General features: G+C 39.4%; 1 protein-coding gene across 2 annotated transcripts in view; it reads right to left on the bottom strand.

The window, feature by feature from the left end:
• The window catches only part of LOC122790747 (ER degradation-enhancing alpha-mannosidase-like protein 3), a 765530-nt gene that overhangs the window by 255837 nt on the left and 491529 nt on the right, over positions 1-18164 (bottom strand). The window lies entirely within an intron of this gene.

Raw genomic sequence — 18164 nt, 5'->3', positions numbered from 1 at the left:
GTACAATGCTCCCTTTGGTATGTACCTTACCAGGCACCTGCAGCAACTTGAGAGACCTCTGAGATTTCTAACCAAGAAAATGCAGGGTGTCCAGCACATGTCATACATTGACACACTGAAGTCACTGTCACTGTATTCAGTAGTGTACAGACTACTTAGAGGAGACTTGTGCCTGGCCTACAGAGCAATCTTGGATCCAAACCTTATGGAAATGCTGCACATCTACAAGTCAAATAGGACAAGGGTAACCTGTTCCAGGGACCTTAACCTGGCCTGCAACATAAATAGGACTTGCTGGAGATAGAGATACATCTCTCAAAGGTTTCCACTCCTCTGGAATTGGCTACTAATTCACATCAAACAGAGCCTTTCTATGACACTGTTTAAGCATAGCCTGGATGACTAGATGGGATACCATAAACTCCTGCTGGGGATTTCACCTATGACCCTCCAAAATATGGGCAGTTGTTGCTAACTAAGATCTTGAGTTTAGGCAAGATCCTTTATATTGGGTTTCTCTAGTATTATACTGGATACACACAGCTAGGCTTACAAGGACCTTCGGGTCAACAGCCCAGTAACCGCCTAATTACATCATATCTGTGTTATGGTGTTTTTTTGTTTTATGTTAGTGGCTCAAAACAGCATTTGTAAAAATTAAGTCATTTAGAGATAAAAGCCATGCCTTACCTTAACATACAAACATTGACTAACATTAATGGAAAACTCCACCTTAGAACTACAAAAATCTATTTTTTCACTCTGTCTTTGTTTTCTGTGCTATTTTAACACCTCAAAACCACTCTGACTGCTTATTATAGAATTTTAATAGGTTTTGCTGCCAATGTGGCTTGACATATCAATGTGATCTTGTTTTTATTCAAGACTCTTTCCAATAATCCATTTCAAGTCTGCTTTACATTAGTCATGCTAGACATAAGGAAGGAGTGGTGTATTCCCTTGCCATTGACTTGTAATGGGATTAGTGTCCGTCACTGTCATCTAATATATGTTTTGTATTGGGACTGCTTCTTTTATTTCTTGAATGGACCTCATATGTGTGTGTCTCAGAGCTTATTTTATAACACACTAATGGGTTGTATAGTTTCAACAAAAAGCTAATTGCTAACTAATATTATTTGCATATTGTTGTTTTTAACGATTTTTATAGGAACTGTACTTATTTAGTATGCGCTTAATTAAGGTAAGACATAATGTAAGGTAATGCATACATCTTTTAATATATATTTTTAACTTTTTAACATAATGTTCTATATGGTCACCCATAGATGCCACATATTTAATAAGAGCATCATAAACTAGTGAATATCACAGCCAATGTTCTGCACATTATATATGGATGATTAGATATATACATATATATTATTTTTATATGTGCATTATTTTTTACTTTTATATGTGCATTATTATTATTATTTTTATATGTACATTTTTTACTACTAGGTTTGCCACATTTATTGGGAGTTGTATTACAACTACAACCCTCACACGTTTGACAGCTATAACTTATAGCGACATTTAGTGAGAGGTTTATCGAATGTTATTATATATGCTGTTATTATAATTAATTTACGACCTTTCAGTCTCTCCGTTTTTCTGTCAGAGTATTTTGGAAGCTGCTTAAGTGCTACACAATGATATGATGAAGTATAGCTTTAAGTGAAGCGGATAAGCTTTCTAAATAAATAATTATATTAATTAATCTATTAAGCAATTATACCTAGCGGGTATAAAAAGTATGAGCTGCTACCATGTTTTTAAATATATCTGAAGAAGCGTGCATTGGAAGCACGCGAAAGCGCTTCTTCCTGTGGATTTATGTAAAATAAAGTTTTGGTATAATTTTTGTGGTGTTGATCTACTTCTTCTGCTATCTTGCTGTTGGATTTTTGTGGTCGATCAACTTCGAGGGAGAGGTTCGTTTGCTTTGTTGGATTATATTTGCTGTTTGCTTCATTCCGACTCCCTACACGATGGAAAATTCAGCGATTGAGCTTGATTATCATCCGGAAAGAACCTCATCGAGTGCCAAATGGAATAACCTGATAGAACCAAGATCAAATCCGTTGCTGAACATTGATCTTTCTGTACAACCTAACACAACGGAATCAGGTACTGTTAACCTACTTAATGACTTCACTCCATTATACAAAGAATTGGAGAATAACTTGTATAAACAATTTAGACTGTTGTGGCAACGCCGTCATTTAGAGGCATGCCTTCACTATAAAGTAGTACCTAGGGGAATGAGGGTACTTTGCATGCCCTCATACGGCAACAGCCACCCCGAACTGCTTAAAAACTGGCAAAGAATGAACATTGAGCTTAGCTTTAAATATATTAAATTGCTCATAGATTATTTTCAACCATTAGAAAATGAGCTATCTACAAAAACTGACGCACTATATAAAGATATGAGCAAGAGATTTAAAGGGGAAATGTTTGCCAGTAAAATTGACAGTTTACTTAATCAAGTTAGTGCATACGGCGAACGACTACAAACAGTAAAATTACGGAAACTACAGAGAGATCAACAGGACTTTGCGAATGGCCAGGTCTTTGTTTGGCCTAGGTACACTCAGAGAGAGGGGTCGCAAAGAACCGAAAGGGTTGAAGGAAGAACAAGAGTACCGGACACTGAGGAATTAGATGTAACTCCTTTAACAGACACAGCCGCGTTTCGTGATGCAAATGCGGAAGCATCATTGAGTAGTTACAGGTTGAATATCAATGAAGACAACAGTACACCACCACCCAATCAATTAGCATTGGGTACACAGCTTGGTCCGGGAGCGAAACCGAAGCTACAGCAAACGAATTTGGATTCTTTTTTACCACTTCCTGTACGCCAAAGAAGAGAAACAAGGGGAAGATCGACGAGTCATGGAAGGCGAAAAAGGAGAATGTCAGGAGAACCGATCAGCAAGAGGGGTCGAGGGAAGGACTGAATGATTTAGTTTTTAATTTATCTGATTTATCGCTGGATGAAACGGACTATAAACTTTTAAATAAGGGGCTGAGCTTCATACCAGCACAAGTTAGTAACATTGCTACTATACTAACTGAGTTACGTGTTTTTACCCGTAATATTGCTTTGGAATTATTTTTTAAACAAACATCGCAGAACAGTAGTAATTGTAATGAGAGATTGAATGGTTTTGAATGTTTTAAAAGGAAAAGCACATTTTCACCTGCACAACATCCATGCTTAGAATGTTTCTTAAAAGCGTGTGAGAATGACCTCTATAAAAACTATTTGGATTATAAAAAAGGCACCTTATCACTCTTTCACAATATAACTAAGGAAGAAAGACTAGCAATGAATGCTTTATCTAATAACATGGCTATTAGGATAAGACCTGCAGACAAGGGAGGGGGGATAGTCATCCTCAACAACAAAGATTACATAGAATACATGGGTATATTGTTAAAGGATGACACTACTTACAAAGAGATTGATAAAAAAACAGTAGATAATCTAATATATGAGGTACACCATGACATTTATGACATGATGATCAATAGACAAATTAGTCATGAGTTTTACCTGTTCCTACTCATTGAACATCCAATGATACCATACATTAAGTGGCTACCCAAGATGCACAAGGGCATAGTACCACCACCTTTACGCCCCATAGTAGTAGGACATCAGTGGGTCACGGAGAATATCTCTATTTTTATTGAAAAGAAATTAAAGCCTTTAGTAAATAATATCCCCACCATATTAAAAGATTCTTATCAATTAATTCAGTATTTTAAAGATACACAAAAGAATGTTTTAGATAAGCATTTACTAGTTACGTTAGATGTGCAGAGCCTATTTACAGCTATATCTAATGCTTATGGTCTAGAGGCAATAAGATATGTATTAAATAGATATGGGACTTACAACAATAGTGAACAGATTCTGTTGAATGCCTTGATTGAAATAGTTCTTACGAATAATGTTATGATGTTTAACAACTCATTTTATATACAACAGTGGGGGGTAGCCATGGGCACCCCCTGTGCTAACACGTATGCCAACTTGGTTGTATATAAATGGGAAACCACCTGTCTCTTTACACATCCACATTATCATAAAATATTGGCATACTTTAGGTTTGTGGATGATATACTATTAATTTGGGATGGAACACCCGAGGAGCTTAAAATCTTCATGAATGATTTAGAGAAAACTACAGATTTTCTTAGATTCTCCATGGAATATTCATATTCCAATGTTAATTTTTTAGATCTCAATATTAGGAAAGAGAAAAATGGTAGAATAGTGACATCCCTATACAGGAAAGAGTGTTGGAAAAACACACTGTTAGAACATGACAGTATGCATCCGAGGTTTATTTTTACAAATATTATTAAAGGACAATTTACAAGGATAAGCAGGATCTGTCAAGATAAAACTGAATGCAATATTGAATTTCACAAACTTGAACGGCTGTTCTTGGATAGAGGCTACAATCCTCACACTGTAGCATGTATAAAAGAAAAATTTATTAGTGACTCTAGCTACAAGCCAAGGGCCATATATGACCATAAGAACAGTAATAGATGTGCACCCTCTGCACAACAAGAAGATAAGCAAGTGAGGTGTATAATTAGTTATACCAGTGACAATAAATATATAACTGACATAATTAGCAAGAATTGGTCAATTTTAATTACAAATGATGACATAAAAAACCTAATAGGAAATAGACCTTCCTATACATATAAAAATACAAAGAATCTGAAAAGAATTTTATGTAATGAGAAAGTTAACAAACCATGTAACATCAGAGGTAACATAGGTACTGCTCCTTGTGGAAGATGTACCTCATGCAAATGGATTTCCACGGACAATAAGTTTTTACACCCTGAGCTATTATTTGAGATTGATATTAATTGTTCAGCCACCTGTGATGATACTAATGTGATCTACTTAGCTACTTGTGAACTATGTCCTGCTTTCTATGTAGGCATGACAACTAGAAGGCTGAGAGACAGGATACAAGAGCATTTATATGCCATAAAGAAAAATGACCCAAAAAATGCTTTATCGAAACACATCTCTGAACATTTAGATCATAAATTTCTATTCAGAGTGTTACAAAAAAGAACTATAAACTCACGAAGAGGAGATAATTTTAATGAACTGGAGAGTTTAGAGCTAGATTGGATTTTTAAGGTCAGAGCACAACAGTATCCAGGCCTCAATAGTTACATTAGCATTAGATCACACCTAAAGAAACGAAAATATCATTAATGTATTCAGAATTTGTGTTTTAATACATGAATAACAATTATTGTAGTGGAATTTTATAAATGATGATAGATTATATCAACAGACTAATTTTACTATACTACATATTAAAGCACATATCGGTTTTTAGTTATTGGATTGATTTTATAAGTATAGCTGGTCTTATGCATGATTGATTTATATACAAACATTTATTTAACTCTGATTTCATCATTTTTTGGATTTTTTACTGTCTATCCTTAAGGTTTATTTATGGTGATAAAGAAGGAATCACATTATAAACGACCTATCTTGCAGTCTTGCCAGATATATGTATTTATCTGTTTTTTGTCACTTTATAAATCATTTTTTATGTATAGATACACTATTTGGCAGAGGGTTCTATTCTATTTTATTTTATTTTATTATTATGTAAATGCTGCTATTACCATTAGTATTTATATGGTCATTTATTTATTTATATATTTATATAGTTATATATTTATTGCTCCATATTTATTCATATATATGTAAACTAATATTATTTGCATATTGTTGTTTTTAACGATTTTTATAGGAACTGTACTTATTTAGTATGCGCTTAATTAAGGTAAGACATAATGTAAGATAATGCATACATCTTTTAATATATATTTTTAACTTTTTAACATAATGTTCTATATGGTCACCCATAGATGCCACATATTTAATAAGAGCATCATAAACTAGTGAATATCATAGCCAATGTTCTGCACATTATATATGGATGATTAGATATATACATATATATTATTTTTATATGTGCATTATTTTTTACTTTTATATGTGCATTATTATTATTATTTTTATATGTACATTTTTTACTACTAGGTTTGCCACATTTATTGGGAGTTGTATTACAACTACAACCCTCACACGTTTGACAGCTATAACTTATAGCGACATTTAGTGAGAGGTTTATCGAATGTTATTATATATGCTGTTATTATAATTAATTTACGACCTTTCAGTCTCTCCGTTTTTCTGTCAGAGTATTTTGGAAGCTGCTTAAGTGCTACACAATGATATGATGAAGTATAGCTTTAAGTGAAGCGGATAAGCTTTCTAAATAAATAATTATATTAATTAATCTATTAAGCAATTATACCTAGCGGGTATAAAAAGTATGAGCTGCTACCATGTTTTTAAATATATCTGAAGAAGCGTGCATTGGAAGCACGCGAAAGCGCTTATTCCTGTGGATTTATGTAAAATAAAGTTTTGGTATAATTTTCGTGGTGTTGATCTACTTCTTCTGCTATCTTGCTGTTGGATTTTTGTGGTCGATCAACTTCGAGGGAGAGGTTCGTTTGCTTTGTTGGATTTGTAAAAATTAAGTCATTTAGAGATAAAAGCCATGCCTTACCTTAACATACAAACATTGACTAACATTAATGGAAAACTCCACCTTAGAACTACAAAAATCTATTTTTTCACTCTGTCTTTGTTTTCTGTGCTATTTTAACACCTCAAAACCACTCTGACTGCTTATTATAGAATTTTAATAGGTTTTGCTGCCAATGTGGCTTGACATATCAATGTGATCTTGTTTTTATTCAAGACTCTTTCCAATAATCCATTTCAAGTCTGCTTTACATTAGTCATGCTAGACATAAGGAAGGAGTGGTGTATTCCCTTGCCATTGACTTGTAATGGGATTAGTGTCCGTCACTGTCATCTAATATATGTTTTGTATTGGGACTGCTTCTTTTATTTCTTGAATGGACCTCATATATGTGTGTCTCAGAGCTTATTTTACAACACACTAATGGGTTGTATAGTTTCAACAAAAAGCTTAATTGCAGGCCTTTGTTCAAAGCATATTTTTGTAGTCCAAGATGAACCGACAGTCCCTCCAGCACAGTTTGGTAAATTTGTTGCTACTTTACAAGAATTACAAAAAATATATCTTTTCTGACTTTTCTCTAAATGTCACAGACATCTTTGATAATGCATTTAAGTCATCTTAAAATGTTAAAGTAGCATAAACATTTAAAGTTTAAAGCTTAGCATTTCAGTACTGTGATGATGCCTATGTAAACTTGTCAAAGGAAGAGACAACTGCCTGGCCTAATTGCTCTCTTTTGCTATGAATGGTATGGTTACGTTGGAAGCAGCTGTGAATCAGTGCAAGCTCTTTTCCTCACTGCAATAAAGACAGTGGAAAACAGTTTTAACACCTGTCTTTTTACAGCAGCTCCTGACATTAGCTGGACTAATTACCTGTACCGGACTACAAATTGTTCTGTGTCTGTGGTATGTCATGCATGGGTGGACAAATTCCTCTACAAATTATGTGAGAAGTTAAGCTTAAAAAAGTGGGTGTTCTTTCCCTTCCTATGATTCCAAGGCAAGAAAATTAAACTTTTATAAAGTACAAGCAGGTTTCTAGTACATACACAATACTGGAACCATAATACAGGCAGAATAGCAACCCAAGAGTTGAGTTAAACTGTAGGAGAATGTGGAGTTTTCCTTTGGGATACAATGAAGAATGGAGGGGGATATGCTTTCCAATTACAAAAATCATGGTTTTGCTGGTTCTATATATAGACCTATATTCATGGTGTTATAAATCCTACCTGGTCACAGGTAAAGAGGAAGAAATCTGCAAATTGCCTAGAACTTAATCATTAGAAATCAAAAAGGGTACAGCAAGTTCAGGTGGTTTCAATATTTGCAAAATGGCTTGATTCTTGCTATACTATACAAAAATAAATAAATAAATCTAAACAAGTTTAAAATAGCTTGTAAGAGACAGATGGAATCACTCACAAAACAGAGTTTCTTAGAAGAAGTCTGAAATAGCTACCAGGTTCAAATCACTGGTTAAAGTAAGGCAGACATCTGTTGGTATGTTTGTCCAAAAATACCAAATTACTAAAAAAACTGAAAATACAAGCTCTACCAGGTACTAATGTGCCAAAAGGGACCAATATGACTTTAGATACAGAACAATCTGAATTAAATCACTGACTGCTAAAACAGATTGTGGAAGACCATTTCTTTGTGAAACAATGAATGTGATAACTGTTACACATTGTCACCAAGAGCTTTTGTTTAGCATCTCAGAAAATATCTACATATTATTGCACCTGTAGATTTTTTTGAAGTCTACCACTGTCTAAACAACTCTTGAAATACTTATCTCTATCTTTTATAGTAGAGCATAGGCACAATATGCCTCTTTTGCCTATCTTTGCACCATCACACCTTTAACACCCTTCTACCTCCTGTTATCTGTATCTCATCTAATCAATCAAGCAGCCAGCCCTTCCCTCAGCCCCCTCAACCTCTAATCCTGCCAGGCTCTAATTTTTTCAGCTTTGAGTACCCTTTGAGTCAGCAAAACATTTATGTTACCGTACTCCTTCTGACTTCTCTGCACAGGGTATGCAAGAATCAATCCACTCAGTTCATAAATGCATAAAAGCAAATAAAGTCCGCATGACCAAAATACATAAAGCTATGGCACAAATGACTAAACTAGGATGAAACATGCAAAAAAGAAATTATATTCTTATCTCAATACAGAATTCCTAAAGAAAATAATAAAAGGTGGATAAGAATACAACTAGATATGCTTGACAGCAGAAGATAATGCAGGATATCTGCTGATCACTGAATCCTCTGGTGACAAAACAAAACTGATGAACAGTTTCAGTGATTCATACATTTTGCTAAAAAAATGTCCACACAACAAGATATTACAGATCAGTTTGGGTGTGAAAGTTTCTTCTTAATGGCAAAAACTGTGCAATCTCAGTACATTTGTATATGGGGATGAACAGAGGGAGGGGCTCACCCTTGCAAACATTTTTTTTTTGTTATAGTCAATGATGTGCAATGAAATTACATATTTTTGATGGATATAATTATGTTGGCAACTAAAATTAAATGCATTCAGAAAACCAGGACTTAACTACTATTGCTCTATCAGGAGTGTGTTGAATTTACATAAGCTGCCACACAAACTGTAAAGGTTTTTTTAGGGAATTTATGAGGAAATATTTTTATGTACTAAAGGTATCAAAGATACTAAAACATAAAACATAATAAAAAATGATGTGTGTGTGTGTGTGTGTGTGTGTGTGTGTGTGTGTGTGTGTTTAGTTACTTTAACCTCAATTCTGATTTGATTAAATTTAGCACACTCTGGTATCACACCAGAGATTTAAATGGTAGATTCAAAAAAATAGTTTTCCATGCCACTGTTACCATAAAGTTCTGGTATAATTCCCCCATTTACCATTCTGGTGCACTCATACACACACCTGAACACTTTTATACATTACTAGTTTACTTCATCCACTGTTTTCTGTATTTTTTTTGTGTTTTTTTCTACTGGTTTTCATTGTAGAAACATTTGGGGGAATATAAACATGAAAACTGTCATGACAGGTGTTTTTTTTTCTCTGAACTGCAAAGGACTGACATTTTTTTTTGATCTGTATTAGTTTGTAGGCACACTAATAAATATGGATAGATGCTTATTAGATATTATTACACAGACATATATTTATATTTAAAGTGTTCTAATTAGATGATGTTTATGGTTAGAGAGCTATGTGCGTGTTTTTTTATCTACCTATGTATATGATTTTAGTTCTTGTCACAGACATGATGAAGGCTTTATTGCATTAGATAGCCGAAAGCGATTTTAGTTAAAAGTCAGTCTTTCTATATGTATGTTATGCTTTTCTTAATACCTGTTTTTGGAATGAGGGTTGCAAATAGACAGGTGGTGTTTTTCTTAACTAGGATTTAGTTTGATCTAATCAATAGTATTGTGTGGGGGTGGGTGCCTGCTGTTCTTAAATGCACTTTTACAGCCCCGTGTACATTGTTTGCCTGGAAGAGGCTAGTTTAAAATTAAACAATACATATATTTTCCACACCTACTTCTAAGTGTATAAAAGCTGACATATTTAACATTAAAGTATTTCTGATTTTTTGTTACTGATGATCGCTTGTCTGTGATGAATAAAGGCTTTTGGCTTTGGAACATTACTTGGGTTTCATGATTTCTGGAAATTATTGTGACTGTTTTAAGACTACTAGTTTTTCTGTTTTTTATTTTATTTTATTTTTTTGTATTCTATGATTAGCCACAAATCCAGATGATAAAATCAGCAACCCACTACAAAATGATTTCCTTGGTAACTGCCAACCTTTCCCCTCCTAAAGTAAAGAAGATGAATAAATGAAAATGAAATGATGTTAAGTTGTCAATCTCGCCTTCATTCTTGCTGGATGGGTTCGGAGCCGATCCTCGGCTCCGACTCGGCCCTTGCTAAGCTCGAGAGCTAAATTTACCAGCTCGAGGCAACCCTATATCCCATGATGCAAGGCGGAGATTACTCAGATCTCGTTTGCCACTTCGCTAACGAGGTGCCTTCTTTTACCAGCTCTAGGTAAGTGAACTTTTCAGAGACTTTTTGTCTATCCCCTTTAACTTTATACATATAAATATTATTTTTTGTTAATTACCGACTCACGTTAACCCTATTCCTGTCAGTGTTCCCTTCTTTTGAGTAAATATTCCCTTACCCCTAGTTAGGCCTTAGGCCTTCCCCTCCCTAAATTTTTCCTGTCAGGGATTTTTTGTGTGTGACTGTCCGTTATCCCTGTTTAATTTAATTTAATTAAATTTGTTGGACTGAGTGTTTTTTGTGTGTGAGTGTGTTTCCGGTGTTTCATCGACACAGTTATGTCGAAGGACACTAAGGTCTCAGGCTTCAAGAAGTGTGACTCGTGCTGTCAGAAGATGTCTCTGACAGACGGTCGCACTTCTTGTGTTTATTGCCTGGGACCTTCGCACCTGCAGGACTCTTGTGCTATCTGTCATGCTTTCAGCCCAAGAGTCCTGCAGGAACGAAAAAATAAGCTCATATTAAGGGGCTTATTAAAACCCGAGAGCTCCCCGACTAAGTCGGCACCGGGGAAGCCCTCGAAACCTGTTAAGCCTTCGGCTCAGGCTTCCAAGCCGTCGGCTTCAGGTTCTTCCTCACCAGGCTCGAGATCGGCTCCGGCCGGAGCCGATCTTTCTATACCAGTATCAGTATCGGCTCCATCCGGCGCCAATACTGTCAAGTCTAGACACTCAGTGTCGGCTCCGGCTGGAGCCGACGTATCTTCGGCTCCGATGGCTTCATTGATCTTAAAAAAGAGATCTCGATCCCCTTCTGTGGAATCTATTCATTCGGCTCCGAGATCACCCTTGCTCTCGGAGCGGAGCCATCGGAGCCGATCTTCTCGGTCATCCAGGCTATCTGATCACGACCTTGAGAGAGTGGTGAGTAGACTATTAAAGTCTCAGGCATTGGCCCAAATACTCCATAGCCCATCTCAACAGACGGTAGCTATATCACATCCACCGAACATTCCTCCTTCGACTCTCTTACAGAGCTCGGAGCCGGAGCTCCTCGGAACCGGTACTGTTGTGACTTCGGAGCCGATACCACCCCTTTCGGCTCCATCGTCCTCGGCTCCGATTTCCTCCTTGAGACCTTCATTGGAGGGAACCGGGCATCTAGTCTCTCTCGTTGGCTCCGAGGGGGCGAGTGGCATCGGACCCTTGTCCGACCCCGTTCTCCCTCTCGGAGCTTCGGCGTTGGTGAGCTCGGCCCCGACATCTGCCTCGGAGCCTTCCCTTTCGGTGAGGCCTGGGGTTCCTATCTCTTCGGAGCGGGAACTTTTTGGTCTCTCTGATGGGGGAGCCTTCGAGGTGATGAGGAGTGTACTAGTCCCTGGGCTTAGTCAACGGACAGTTCCATCAGCTCTTCCCACTACAGTGCCTGCTGACGTCTCTTCCCACTCTCTTGCTCCCAGACCCAGAGATCCAACGCCTCAGGTTTCCCCATTGGGAATATCTTCCTCTTCCGAGGCTTCTCCTGATCCGTCAGGAGAACCCCCCCGTAAGAGGGCATGTAAGAGGAAACATTTAGACTCCCCTGAGTCTACTACATCAGATACTGACTTGGATGAGTCGGAGGGATCCCCAAGGTCCTCCTCTGAGGATGTCTCATTTTCAGACATCCTTGAAATGCTTAAACAGAGGGGGAACTGGCCCTCCCTTAATCCCTCCAAGGACGAGTCAGTATACCTGGAGGCGTTCGGATCTCGACCCTCCACCTCCTGGGTGTCTCTGCCTTTCGACCCTCTCATGGAAGTAGTGGCTCGGAAGGCGTGGATGGCTCCAGATTCGGTGGAACCTACCCCCAGGAGACCTTCAAAATTTATTACAGCCCCACAAGATAGACAATACTTAACAAAAGGTGTCCCAGTTGATGCCATGGTGGTGGCTGCTGCCACCAAGAAGGAATTAGCTGATCCTTCAGTACCTGTCCATCCTCCTAATAAGGATTCTAGGACTATGGACAGGTACGGTAAGCGGATTTTTTCTTCAGCAACTTTTGCCATGAGATCGCTGAACTACTTATGCCACGTCACCCGCCTTCAAAGAGATGTTCTTAAAGAGTTGGGAGAAATTTTACAGGATCTGTCAGCTGCTGGGTCTCAGGATAAGACTAGCTCACAGCTAGGAATCCTTAACTCCATTGCTAACTCCTCCATGCGGCTCATTTCTTATGCAGCCGATGGAGTGAGTAGGGCCGCAGGCACAGGAGTGACTTTAAGGCGTCAGTCCTGGATGCGGCTTTGTAATTTTGCAGACCCCTTCAAGGCATCTTTCACTAACTCCCCTTTTGATGGCTCGACCTTGTTCGGTCCTCAAGTGAAAGACACTTTGATTAGATGGGAACAAGATGGCAAGACTCTTTCTGCTGTAGGAGTCCGTTTCTCCACCCCTTCTAGACCTTACCCCAAAGGACAGAAGGGAGGGAAAATGTGGTTCCGCAAATCTCAAGGAGTCACGCCTGATGCACGAAGTCAGTTTACCCCAGAGGCAGAGGGGGTAACAATAATAGACGCTGCCCTAAGGGCAGAGGGGGTCGGCAGAATCAGGGTAGCAGAGAGCCTCTTTCTGACAAACCCTTCCAGCATCCCTGAGATGTTGCCCGATCGTCCGCCTTCAGAGGCAGTCGGGGGAAAATTATCGCTGTACCCAATAGCCTGGCTTTCCCTTTCTCAAGACAAATGGGTACAGTCAATTATATCCGAGGGTTACAAAATTCCCTTTATTCAAATCCCAATTCAACAAAAGGGAACCCTCTTCCAGACGTTCCACCCGGTCTAAGGGAACTAGCAGTACTAGAAATATCAAAACTGCTAGTAAAAAGAGCCATCCAGCCAGTCCCAGCAGACCAAATAGGATCCAGAATCTACTCAAGGTTCTTTTTAGTTCCAAAAAAGACAGGGGACTGGAGACCAATATTAGATCTGAGCAAACTCAACAAGTTTGTAAAGAAATCAAGATTCCGGATGGTCACGCTTCAGTCCATTCTGCCCTTTCTGGGCAAGGACAATTGGATGTGCTCGATAGATCTTCAGGATGCGTACTATCACATAAAAATTCACAGACGCTCCAGAAGATTTCTCCGCTTTCGGATGGGGACCAGTCACTTCCAATACAGAGCCCTGCCCTTTGGACTCACTACAGCACCCAGAGTGTTCACCAAATGCATGGCAGTGGTTACGGCTCACCTGAGACGTCAAGGATTCCAGGTGTTTCCATATCTAGACGACTGGCTCCTCACTGCCACCACCAGGCATCAGCTTCTCCAAGCCAGAAATTACACCATTCACACTTGCAGAGGGCTAGGAATTTCTATAAATTTCGAAAAATCTGCCTTGTCGCGTTGTCAATATATTACTTTTATAGGCGCAAAATTGGACACCATACAACTTTCTGCAAGGTTGACAGACCAAAGGATCTTGGACATTCAAAGACACGTCCAAGTGATTCTATTCAGCAACAAAATTCAGGCCAGATTTGCTCTGAAAGTACTGGGTCTTATGGCGACCGCCATAACACTTCTTCCCCTCGCCCGCTTTTACATGCGGCTTCTACAATGGATGCTATTCACCCAATGGTCCTTTCAACAACTTCCCATGCGTCACGAGATCATAGTAACTCCAACTTGCAAAAGACATCTGACTTGGTGGATATCGTCCCCTCAAATCCATCAAGGCAGACCATTTGCTCCTCTTGCCCCGGTTGCCACGGTTACATCGGACGCCTCCCTGATCGGGTGGGGGGGGGGCATTATCAGGGCAAAGTGGTCCATGGCACTTGGCAACCTTTCGAGTACCATCTGCACATAAATGTTCTGGAGATGAGAGCAGTGCTTTTAACGTTGCAAGCCCTCAACGACTCTCTTCCCCTGGGAACTATTGCAGTCCAAACGGACAATATGTCCGTAGTGTGGTACATAAACAAACAGGGCGGAACCAAGTCCTATCCACTGTGTCGAGAGGCTCTCAGACTTTGGCAATGGGCAATCTCCTCTCACCGGTTTCTGATAGCAACGCACATCCCCTCGAAATCCAACAGCATAGCGGACAGATTGAGCAGAGCTATTCTCATGCCTCATGAGTGGTCTCTCAAACAGTCAGTGACGGAAGAGATTTTTCAGAAGTGGGGCCTTCCTTGCTGCGACCTTTTCGCTACACCTCAAAACAGCAAATGCCCAGACTTCTTCTCTCTCTTCCCCTTCCAGGCCATCCCCAGAGACGCTCTAACCCTAGATTCGCCCCGCGGACTTCTTTATGCTTTTCCTCCTTTTCCGCTGATACCTCAGCTAATTCAGAAAGCAACCGCCTTGAGAGCCAAGTTGATTCTCATTGCCCCTTATAGGCCTCGACAGATATGGTTTCCGTTCCTACATCATTACCTCTTGGTACAGCCTTGGCATCTGGACCTGGTTCCAGATCTTTTGACCCACCAGTCGGGTCAACTGCACCAATCCATACCTTCTCTCAACCTCACTGCTTGGTTGCTCCACTTCCATCCTTAGCCAGGCTTCCTATGATTTCTAATCCTGTACGGGATATCATAGTAGCTTCCCTAAAATCTTCTACCAGAAAGATCTACACTAGTAAATGGCGACGTTTCTCTTTCTGGGCAAAAGCTAGGAACATAGACCCCTATACTGCTCCAATTCATTTGGTGTTGGACTTCCTAGCTGACATTTTTAATTCAGGATCCTCTTCTTCCACAGTGAAAGTTCAAGTGGCAGCCATTTCAAATTTTCATATAGGCTTTTTGGACCACAACATTATGTCACACAAACTTTGCAGGGCATTCCTTCGAGGTATCTTTTTATTGAAACCTCCTATTAGAGACCCCCCCACCACAGTGGGATCTAAATTTAGTTTTAACATCCTTGATGCTTCCCCCGTTCGAACCTGCAGAAGACACTTTTTCTAGTTACCATTACATCTTTCAGGAGAGTATCTGAGCTTCATGCTTTGTCTCACATTACAAATTAGATTTGGTCTCCAGAGACAGAGCAAATTTTGGTTCCAACCGTTCTCAAGAGTCTGTTCCACTGAGCCACCCAGGATAGAGGTGCTAGGGACGCCCGGTCCCATCCAGCAAGAATGAAGGCGAGATTGACAACTTAACATTTAGAAGTTATGTACCTACCATAACGTTCCATGTTAGTTGTCTTCTCTCGCCTTCTTTCTGCCCCCCTCCTTCCCCCTAGCCTGGTCAGACCGAGAAGATTATACATCTTCTATTAAGAGGTTATTACCTTTTTCTAGCTGTTCAACTCCTAGTGTCACTAGATTATGTGGATCCTTTCTAGAGGGTTATGATGTTATTTAGTATTTTTATTTCTTCCTCCTAAGTTGGAAGAAAATACTGCTATTTCTTTAGCTACCAAACGAGATCTGAGTAATCTCCGCCTTGCATCATGGGATGTAGGGTTGCCTCGAGCTGGTAAAATTAGCTCTCGAGCTTAGCAAGGGCCGAGTCGGAGCCGAGGATCGGCTCCGAACCCATCCAGCAAGAAAGAAGGCGAGAGAAGACAACTAACATGGAACGTTATGGTAGGTACATAACTTCTAATTTTATCCTGCACCTCTAAAGTGTCATTTATTTGGAATTTGAGTTGGCGTCGGTTCCCCGTGCTTTTGACACCTGTTTCCAGCTTGGATAAAAGCAGATGAACAGCAATTTGTTCTTCTTAAACTTGTGCACATACTTTTAAGTAGAATGAAGCTAAGAGATGCAAAGGGCTCTTTCTTCCCCAGATATTGTGCCACAAAGAAAATGGAAATAAAAGGATTGGTTTAGGATAAGACTAATACTATCTTAAAGATGAAACAAGGGCTGAGCAAAAAGGACTCCTAGTCCTTATCAAAAAAGGACAGAATTCCTACACACAAGGCAATGAAGTGGGAAGATCCTGTGAGCAGAAGTAATAGCCACCAGGGAAAGAATTTTCAAACAGGCATACTTTAAAGCAGTGGAACCCAAAGATCCGAAGAAAAGATGAGTAATCTTGTCAGTCATGAAGTTTAAATTCCAAGTAATGGAAGACTTCCTCAAATGTGCAAAGATTTAGAACCCCTTAAAGGAACTGCTTGACCAGCTGATTCTTGGACAATAAGACTCTCCCACAATGTTGCTACTTGCAGAAATGGTTGACATAAGTATCATGTATAAGTAGAGCAGACAAGGAATAACTGAAGCATAAAGCATACAGATATCAAATCCAGGACAAGACTATCTGCAAGCTGAATTAATTAGGGAAGGATAGGTAACCAGTTGTACTCAAATGTAGAACCTGGCAGGTGTAAGGCTTCTTGGTAGTTCCAAACAATTCTGATATCTGTTAAAGGAGATGTAGCTGGATCAGAGGGTCTTGAAAGCAACAGCCACACCGTGAGGTGGAGCAGGATGCTACCTAACCTCGTAACACTTACTTGTCTACAATTAGTACACGTTCTTCTACCTGCCATGGTGTTGACAGCCTGAAATCATATACTTATACACTACCAGTGGCAATGAGGATGTATACTGGTCTTCTATGAATTTTGCTGTGAGGTGAAGAATTAAGGGAAATGGTGGAAATGAGGTCAGGGATCTCCTTTCATACGGGATACAGAAGACATCCACTATGAACTTGCCCTTGCCTAAAGCAGAGAGCAGATGAGAGGGACATAAATATTCTCCTGCTTGACCGAAAGGACAACCTCTTAGACAATCTATTTCCAAATGTTCCACACCAAACCAAATATGGATCTTGAATCTGCAACTCCAGGACAGGACAGGACAGGAATAGTGGCTCATTGAGCCAGTCAGCAAGTTCAAGTCACCTAACACATCAGCTTGTAAAATATGCATCAGTTCTTTGCACAAGGAGAGAGACTGCTATCACAACACATGAAGAATGTCCAAAGTAGCAGCTTTCCCTTCACAGCCTCTGCAGTGAGAAGGACTGCATGTCACAGAACCATTTTCTCTGAAACAAGAAGGTACACAGAAGAACCTCCCAACACCCCAGTAAAGCATCTGTCATCAAGACTAATGATGCATTTTGCTGCAGAAGGAGAAACAGTATCTTCAAGTTGGTCAATGAAATGGGGTTAGAGGGCAAGAGAGGCTTTATGAGTTCATGGCAGCTCTGGAACCAATGACATCTCACAGTCCATTACAACATCAGTGCCTCAGGCGTACAGAATGGCACTCTGAATTTTGCTGCCATCATCAAGCACAGAAGACTTACAGGGTCCTAGTTTGGAACCACCCCTGTGTCTTCACACAAGCTGTGGAGTTCATGACATCCTGGGCTCTATGTGTATGAAGAAAACAATGTTTAGCTCTATGCCAATGAAAGCAATCTACAGAGATAACACGAGAGAAGACGACTTCTAGTTAATTGTCCTCAACTGCCATTACCACAAAGATATGCAGCTATAGAAGCCAACATGGACTCGCTCGATGGGCTATCTGGCAAACATTTTTGTG

This window comes from Protopterus annectens, chromosome 16.part0, assembly GCF_019279795.1.
Source record: "Protopterus annectens isolate FY-2018-M chromosome 16.part0, PAN1.0, whole genome shotgun sequence".
Taxonomy (NCBI): domain Eukaryota; kingdom Metazoa; phylum Chordata; order Ceratodontiformes; family Protopteridae; genus Protopterus; species Protopterus annectens.
This window is presented reverse-complemented; position numbering and strand designations above follow the sequence as displayed.